A 9,493-nucleotide genomic window follows, 5' to 3' on the forward strand; every position below is an offset into this window, starting at 1 on the left:
GTGCTTTGGTCTACTGCTGAGCCACAGAAATTGAAGAAAATACCCAACATGAAGAACTGGGCATGACGTTGTGGCCACAAGTGCCATTGAGGCCTGGTTTGAGAGAGGCGCCACTTTCGCACTCAAACCCTCAGCAAAGCCAACCAGTCTTGGTTCAGGTTTGCTGCTGATCAAGCAATAGGAGGTATTTTGGGGACTGATAGTTTAAGGACTTGTCCCCAGCAGCCACTCACAGCTGGGCAGATGTCATAGCCCAGCAGTGCCCTGGGATGTTTTCAGCCCAAAACCTGGCCAGGTTCGAGGTTCAAGCACAGCAGCTCTGTGCTCCTGGGGCCTTCCAGCTTGGGATCACAAAACAAAATGGACAATTAGTCATATGGCCTGGAGAATTTTCTCTTTAAGAGTGAAAAGCAAGCTAGAAATCTAGAAATATTGAAAGCACTGTTGAGAATCCATGATTTTTTATGCCTGCAATTTAAAACAAAACTAAAATAGAGGGACAGACTTTTATAAGTGTCTTCCTCTTAAACTGGCAATGTGTAACCCAGCTTTCGCCTGAAGCACAGCTTTGCCTCTTCCTCCCAGGCAATAACTGATTACCACAGAAATCCAGAAACAGCCATAGCAGCTTCAGGAAGTCCTTCTAAATGCCGTGGCCACAGTCAACACTCATGCTTTCATCTCAGGCTCAGGCTTCAACTTTTGGCCAACGAGTTTGATATGTGGCTGCCCTGCATCCTTATTTCAGCGGTGTTGGAAAAATATGAGCCATGCATCTTTAAATAGCCTGAGAAGAGCCTGATCCAGGCACAATTTATGTCGCCCAAGCGCTGGAGCTCCTTCCAGACAGAGCGTGGTTTCTTCTCGGTGCACGCACACAGCGCCGCTGATGTACGGCCGCGGGGTCCCCACGGAGCCCGGGCGTCGGGGTGCTGGCAGCTGCAGGAGGCACTGGGGTGCCATGGGTCATTTGCACTGATTTATTGTCCTAGAGGAGGAAAAGTAGCACGGCAATTAATTGCAGAGCTTTAGCTGTGGTTCTGTTCTTATTTTATTTATTAGTAATTACAGACGGAGGAAAAATGAAGGATAGAGCGTTGCTGCTATCTAAATAACTCCTTTGCCCACTGCTGCGCCTGCACTGATGTGCAGGCCTGTCTGCACTCTGCGAGTAAACTCTTTAAAGATTTAATCAAACAAATTAATCCCCTAACTCGCCTGTTCCCTCGTAGCTGTCATTCAGGACAGCTTATTTTCCCATTTCCAAGAGCCCGATTTCTGCTGAGCGCAATTTTAAATTGAAAAACTCCTTTAAAAACAGCCAGATAAAAGATTTGTTCCCCAAACCAGTTTATAGCCTGGCATTTGCCGTGTATGAAATTGAGATCCATTTCAATCCCACGGCACCGAGCGCTGCTGCTCGGGGTGTGCTGGAGCCGCCGGGGCCCTGCTCCCTTCCCTCCGCCGTCTGCCCTGACCTTGGGGACGCCATTTGAACGCTCCACGCTGTGCAGTCATCTGTAAAATTAGTCTATTGCTATTTGCCCACCTCCAAAGAGATACAGTGAAGGTCACTCTTCATGAAATACTTGGAGACTTTCAGGGGAAAACACCTCGTGCCACGTCCACTGGTTTCCGACCGGCACCGAGGCCCTGGTCCTGAAAATCCTCATCACCCACGGAGCCCGGAGGGAGAGACCCCGCTGAGCTGGGGTGTGGCTGAGATGGGCATTGCTCAGGTCCAGCAACACAATGCTGCTTCTTGGAAACGAAGCTGTATCATCTCAGCAAACAGTTCCGTGTTTTAAGTCATCGTTTGACTTATTTTACACCTGAAATTACAAAATAAATGGCACAGCGACTGCTGAAACTCTCCGCAATGTTCGTCTTGTAAATGAGAATGAAACTGAAAAATGTTTACTTGGTTCTGCCGGCCATTTCCTCCGGAAACGTAAACCGCCCTACGAACTGCAACAGCTCGGCTTGGATCGGTAGGGAAGGCAGCCCTTAAACTGGGGTGTCCCCAGCAGCCATGGAGCCGTGCCATACCTCTGGCTTTGTACCCAGGTGTTTGGGGTCATCTCTGCAAAGAGGTGCTAATTCCTGCTAATAACCAGAAGCAACTTTAAAAGAGGTATAAATAGAAATTTTGAATTTCAGAAAAGCCTGCGTTATTTACAGGGTAAAAAAAGTACTCCAACAGATCTCCTTTGTTATTCAGCATCTTTCAGACCCTTAATTCCAGCTGCCCCAGAAGTGATGTTGGAGGATGCAGCTCCCCCGGGTCCCAGCTCTGCCCAGCGGCACTGGGAGCTGCTGCTCCGCAGCGAAGGCTCCTGTGGCCTGGCCCAGGGCACTGAAACACTTGGGGCAAAAGGGAAAAACTGGGAGCAAATGGAGCCGAAACCAGTGCAGGACCACGAACGGGCACCCTGGCACGACGCCGATTCCCCAGCTCCCTCCCACCCCGCACAGACATCACTGTGTCATTAACCTGAGCTTGGCTTTGAACCAGGGCTGTAAGGGTTTATACAAGTAGTAGCTAAAAGGCATTTAATAGAACACTGCAGCCAATAAGCAATGAATTATTTAGAATATTTTACTAAGAATAATTGCTGTTTTTAAAGTGATTTTTTCCCCCATCCTCCCTGGGGCCTGTAAATGGTATCACAGTAGTAATAATGAGTAAGAAGAAAAAAACACTAAAATACAGAGCCACCCAATAGTGGCTGCCTGGGATCAACTAAATCATGATGCAAAGGAGAAACTAAGCATCTCAAATGTGGTTTCAGTCTGTGTTTATTAATTAAAGCAAATACACAACCGCAGACAACAAAGCAAGCGCACTGCCAAGAGCCAGACTCACAGCCCAGCTAGCCCAGGCAGGATGGAGCACACTCTCACACTTCTAATATTTATTATAACTTCCCCCAAATGCTGAAGAGCTGTTCCCCATGCCCTGGGGGGAGCCAGCACCCAGTGCTGCTATGCCATGTGCAGAGCAGCACCCACAGAATTTGCAGCTCATGCATTATTCAGAGCTGGGAGGCCACGGCTGAGCAGAAGGCTGTTTGAATTTTTTTATTATTATTTTTTTTTTTTTGTCAGGGGACATCACGGGGACAGCAAGGCTTCTGCTGGAGGCCTGATGCCGGTCACTTAACCTGCAGAAATGAAGCGAAGGGCGATGCTCAGCCCCCCCGGCCTGGTCCTGCCCCAGCGCAGGGATGCTCTGCCTGCCCTGAGCCCCTCTCCTGCAAACTCAGCAGCAGCTGCTTGCACACGCAGCAGAACGGGTTTATTTATGTGCCATTCCAGGCTGGGAGCGCTGCTGGGAGGGCTACGAGGGATTGGGGATCAGAGAGCAGCTGCCCAAAGATTTAAGAGAGGGGTTACACTGAGCAGGGCTGCTCCTGGCTTTTTTTTTTTTTTTTTTTTGCAATTCACCCCTTCCAAACTCCAGGCTGAGAAACCTCTCTTTTCCTTCACAGGTGGGAAGGATGCGCTTCCCTCGGGACCCAGGGTCCCACAGAGAAAGGTGAAACAAATTCACCTCCAAAAACTTGGTTCAAAAGCTCTGAGGCCTTTTCCAGTTGCCAGTGCCCGAATTACAAATGCTTCCTCTAATTAACAGTGCCCCGCTCCTCCGGTGTCTACTAATGACAAGCCCCAGCCAGAAGACATCGAGCAAGATGCTCTCTATTGATCCCTGCATTGATTTTTTATCTTTTCCCCTGTTGTTATCGTACATGCAAATGGATGGTAATGACTCAACGTTACGAGCGCTCTCTCCAAGTGATGTTTGGGAAAGGCAATTTGGTGCGAGGCCTCACAGGGCTGGGCTCCCTCCGCGCCCCCGCTGAGCCCTCTGCTCCCAGCCTCACGCACGGTTCCACTTTTTTCTCCCCAAAACCGTGCCCAAGTGCAGGACCAAACTGAGCACCCTGTGGGGCTCTAATCAGATGGATTAAGAGCATATGTTTATTCCTTCCACTGGCTTTACTGGTATCAGAGCTCGCTTTGCCTGGATAAAATAACTTGTTGGGTGATGCCACGAGGCAGCACAGGAGCACGACCAGAGCCAGGAAGGGAGGTCCTCTCGGGAAGGGGTTTCCTTAAGAAATCAATTAAGGGTCAGTGTTGCATGGGGATGGACAGACACAGCGCAATCAAAGTTAACGGTGAGGGAAATTTGAAGGCAGTTGCATAAAACCCATCGGTTTCAATTCACAGCAGATTCTGGGTGCAGCGTTGGTGGCAAAATGCAGGTAAAGCCTAAATGTTAGGGCAGAGCAAGTAAAATTGCAGAGGGGTGGGGAAAAATAATCTCCTTTCTTCACCCTTTCTTTTGTATCTTTCCCTGGGATGGGAGGATTTTGCAGTCCTCCCAGGATGCTGGCAAAGCAGTGCTGCACTAAGCCAGCCTCTCGGCTCTTGCAGCTTTCACCATCCTGCACCATGCAGGCAGCACAGCGGCGCACAAGTCGCACACGTTACCCAAGACGATCGTGTTGACATGAACCAGAAGAAAAAGAAAAAAAAAAATAGAAGCACCAAATAGATTTTGTTTGAATGTGGTTTAAAAAAAATCCCTTTAACAGATGACCTCGGAGCTTGTGGTAAGGCAGCAAACCCATGAGAGTTCATTCCTTTCCATCCTGTCCAGCTCTGGACAGTTCAGCCAGAAAACCAACAACTAAGGATTTTGTTGGGAAATTCCTGACATTTTTCTCCTCTTTGATGGGCCAGAGGACATCACAAGAACAGCCTTTCCCATGGTGTTTTGGTATTTCTTGTCTGGGAACCATCTCGGTGCAGGAAGGTTGCTGAGCCTCTCCCCATCACCTCCCCAGACAGCAAGGGACAGAGCCCACTTTGGTCCCTGGACTGGAAAGCAAGTAACAGAACTTGCTAAACAGCAAGGGATCAGGTTTGGGGCCAACTTTTGTAATGCGTTACAGTGCTGCCTCCCTGCAATGCAGCTGGCTGCTTGGCCAAAAGGAAGCAACCAGGGTCCCGCCCCAGGAGAATCCCCCCTTACAAAGGCTTTGCAGGAAGCCCCAGGTTCTGAGCAGAGGTTTTCCCGGCCTTCCTGCAACCGCGCTCCTCCTGGTCCCTGCCTCCCACCACCATCCGATGCGAGGCTGCTGGAGCCAGCACTGGGCATTTCCCCTCCCGGTCACACAGCCCTGGGCACCAGCCGTGGTATTTCGGGAGCACCTGACCCCAAATCTGCCAGGCTAGGAATGAGGCTGCTGCTTACAGTTGCTGTCAATGAGGTTAATGACGTTAAATGAGGGTCACTGTGGCATGCCTGAAGTTGTGATTCATGGAAGAGGTCGCCTCTGATGCCCAAACACAAACATCTGAGGAGGAAAAGAAATAAGAAAGAAGTGGGATGGAGGAAACGGGGAGCCCCTGAGGTCTGTACCTGCTGATGGAGCAAAGCTCCTTTTTCCTAGCTCTGCTTGAGAAACGTAGAGCTGAAGATGCCAAATGTGCATCACGTTAATCTGATGACTCTCCAAGATGTCTAGACTGCTGTCGGAGCTGATACGAAGCTGGCATTATCCGAGCTCATTGAGCCCTTCTTGCCTTCTTTTTTTTTTTTTTTTTTTTTTTTAGTAATAAGATTCTTTTCATATTATGCACTGCTGGAAAGTCCCGTTTGCATGCAGACAGCTGCTGTGTTTATAGACACCATCCAAAATGCAGCTAAACACGACAGCTCGCTTTAAGTGGAGCAGCAGACATTTGTTAAACTGATTTCCAGAGGGATTGCAGAAGCTCTCAACTTTTTTTTTTTTTTTTTTTGCTATTTTAAAGACAAAGCCTTGTCCTTGTGCAAAGACAAAAGTCCCACATGGAAACGTGCCTCGGGAAGAACCTGGGAGAAAAAAAAAATCCTTAAAGCAAAATAACAGCCTGAAAATCAGCATCTCCTGACGATGTTAACCCAAAGGCCAAACACCGAGCTGAACAAGCCGGTCCCGGTGAGTGGCCGAGGGCTCGTCCTCCAGGCACAAGGAGGTCAGCTTGGCTTCAGCGCTGTGCAGACCAAACATCTCAGCTCCTTCCTTTCAGATCCGCAGAGCTAAAATTATAAATAAGGGGGGAATTGCATCAAATCTCTCTACGATTAAAAACAAAATCCTGAACAGCAATTTGGGAGGATTTCTTTCAGCCAGCTTTTCCCCATTATATTGCAATAGGAGTTACTGTACAGAGGGAAGTGAAGGACGAGGGCGTTAATTTGAACATGCGTCTCAAATGAAACCCCATTTCCCCCCTGAATGGAAACCCTATACCTAAAGCAAAGAGGTAAGCGATGCTTCAGTCACCAAGTGCAGCATTTCAAGTGCTGACACCCAACTTCACCCAGATTCGCTCCTGGGTTTGTCCCACTCTTTCCACCAGCAACCCCTTGTCCCACTTTAAGCCGGCACCTCGTGCCACGCGCGTTTTAGCTCCAAACCACCAAGAAAAAGCAGGGGGCTCGGGATCCCAAGCTCCTCTCCTCGCGAGCCTTTCCCCACCGCTCATGGAAGCGCGGGGACAGGGGTGGCCCCTGTGGGGAGCCGGCTGCAGCCCCCCCCAGCCCCACTTTCTGGTCTGTGGGGTCCGTTGGAGAGGGGATTTTGCCCCCTCCCTCCAAAAACAGCCTCACCCCAAGGGCAGGCTGCGTGGCACGGCCAAGCACACAGTGCCCTCTCCTGCCGGGAGCTGCCGTGTTTTGAACGGCCCCCTCGCCCACCTTTTTGCCCTTAAATTGTGAAAATTGATTCCCGGCTCGCTTTCACAAAACGCTGGTCACAAAAGGCGACCGAGCTTGACAAAAATCGCGATTTTTTTTTTTTTCCTCGCCAGGTTTCAGGTTCCTGCACCAATCCAGACCCAATCGTGACACCTAGTGGGTAAGAGGCTGAATGCTTTCCTTGGGCCCAAAAATAAATAAATCATTTTGACTTTCCCACCCATTCCTGCGCCCTGGCAGCAGGAGCCCCTTACGTTTAGGGGGTGTCAGCCACGGGGAAGGGATCGCAGCCGCAGGCAGAGCCCCGCTGCTGGGGCCGGTGGCACCGCAGGCAGCTGCAGCCCTGCACCAGGGAAAATACCCAAACGCAGGCAGAGGACTCCAGCCCTTTTTTTCGAGCAGCTTCCAGCTGGCCCAAAGGCAAGCGCGCTCGCTTTCTGTGATGCTATCTCCTGCAGACCTCCTTATTTATACATGAAAAGCAAGTGGGGCAATTTGCAATATTTCTGACGAGCCCCGAAGCTTGAAAAGCTCAGCGGTGCGCGTCTTTTCCTAGCCTTTCTAAGACAGGGCAACACCTTTGCACAAGAACAAGGATCACAAAAAGGCAAACAAAGTATTAAAGTTTAATTAGCTTTTAAAACCAATTTATGAACATTTGCTTTTTATTATTTTGTTTCTGTTTCTCTTTACAAAAAGACTGATATCAAGCAATACAGGACCGCTGCCAAAAGTTGGAAAACTGAGACACCTGAAGCAGGGCAGTCAGTAAGCACCTGGAGCTTCTCGGAGCCAAGGCAGATTTGTGCTGTGTCTCTTTTTTGCAGGTGCAGAGAAAAGCTTTTCTATTATTTCCAATTATACATCTTATTCAGCACAGGAAGTAGTTTGTTCAGAGTTAAAAAGACCAAATGGGATTTGGAAAAAAAAAAAAAAAACAGGAAACTTGTTTTCCTCTTACAGCTGATAAGTTAAAAATAAAAGTAGAGATGAGATTACAGGATTCAAAATTCTACAGTCATTGAAATCCAAGCTGAAAAATAACAGCAAGAGCAAAACATCCAATTCATTAATGGAAAACTAAGATAGCACTAAAGTCAATTTTAGATGCAAAACATGCTGACTACAAGTAGCTCCATTTAATGAGAAAATCAATTAGTGCATTCTTGTTGAGTTCCAGTTTCCAAACATAGCTCAAGACAAATCGTTGTGTAAGAGCCCAATCCAGAACTGTTTCTTCCATTACATCACAGAGCAGGTGTGGAAGTTCAGTCTGAATAAATGCGTACAAGCAAACAGCTCATATACATGTATGGCGCAAATCTAGCTGTGAAATAACTATAAAATCTTTCAAGTTCAGCATAGGTGTTTAAGTGCCAACACGTAATAATTACCAACCAAACAGAATTAAAATATTATCCCAAAGAATGCCTAAAATTATTAAACTTCAGATCCGTCCATCCATCTTGACATCACACACACAGCTCCGACTCCATCCTGATGATGACAGCGGTTCTCCTGGCTGCTGGTACATCCTCAGGATGTCTTCTCCAGCCCAGCACGAGGGGCCTGTTGAGAGCGAGGCGGCTCGAGCACAGTCCTGGTTTTTACCTTTTCCAACCATTCCAGTGCACGCTCGTGTCCAGCAGATTGAGAACCACCTGGCTGCATGCGTGGCACAGGGCTATTTCGACACCCAGATAGCTGAGGCTGTCAGGAGGTCCCCATGAGCTGCATGCAGATAACTCTTTTTTTTTCCTCTTTTCCCAAAGCTGGCAACCGAGCTTGTTTCTACCACTAAGTTAAAGAGGAGAAAGTGCTGATAAACATGGCTTGCAAAAGCAGAGTGCAATTATCATCAGCTTTTGAGTAAAGGAAGCTAAGAGCTTTTATCTGGGCAGTAACCCCAAAGCACGTCCCCAGGCACTCTGACATCCTTTTTGGAGCAGTCGCAGGTCATCTGTCCGCAGCACAAAGGATGTCCTGCAAAAGGCGAGCTGGGGTACGCTGTTCTCTCTCTCAGGACCCGGCCGCGATGCGCAGAACAGGCGGCTGGCGCCGCACCAGGACCGAGGGAGGCTGCATCCCACAGCTCGCCTGGAGGAACTATTTCAGGCATGTCACATTTTAACCACACATGGCAGCATCTCTGCACTCCGCAGAGAGGTCATCCCGGAGAATCACAAGCTCCATCCGAAGTCAGTCCAAAATAAGAAACAATTTTTCAAAACATCCCAGCTCCATGCAAGCTGAGACTCTGGAACAGCGTGCTTCCTCTGCCTCTGGGCAAAAAATACACAATGTTTTCCATCGATGATCCTTAATTCATGAGGAAAGTAATACCAGACATGGGGAAGGTGCACGAAAAACAGGGTGTATGAATAAATGTAAATACAGAGGTGGAGGGGTGGAAAAATCAACGTTAGTGGTGCGGTGCCAGGTTGATGTTACAGTCAGGATAGGAATCAGAGGATATGAAACCGCAGCTGCTGCACCCTGATGCTGCAGGTTGATGTGCACCCTGATGATGCACCCTGCCCCTGCAGCTCGGCAGCCCCCTGCAAAGGGGTTGTTATGGGACTACCTTCAGAACCAGGCACAGAAAACAGTTTCAAGGTTGAAGAAAACGTTTCCGTTGGCAGGCCCCTCTGCCTTGCCTTCACCCCACCCTCAAAGCAGGCCCCGTGCAGCCGCCCTCATGGCAGCTTTTTGCCCTGGGGGTCTTCCTCTGTCCCCCCC

General features: G+C 48.9%; 1 protein-coding gene across 2 annotated transcripts in view; it reads right to left on the reverse strand.

Moving 5' to 3' along the window:
• Nucleotides 1-7,361: 7,361 nt before the first annotated feature.
• Nucleotides 7,362-9,493, reverse strand: part of MAPK9 (mitogen-activated protein kinase 9) — a 35,125-nt gene continuing 32,993 nt past the window's right edge. For both annotated transcript variants that reach the window (XR_010834903.1, XR_010834902.1), the window contains exon 13: nucleotides 7,362-9,036. The gene's annotated coding sequence lies outside the window, so the exon portion shown is untranslated. The remainder of the gene's footprint in view (nucleotides 9,037-9,493) is intronic.

The sequence above is a fragment of the Anser cygnoides genome, chromosome 14 (genome assembly GCF_040182565.1).
Source record: "Anser cygnoides isolate HZ-2024a breed goose chromosome 14, Taihu_goose_T2T_genome, whole genome shotgun sequence".
NCBI lineage: Eukaryota > Metazoa > Chordata > Aves > Anseriformes > Anatidae > Anser > Anser cygnoides.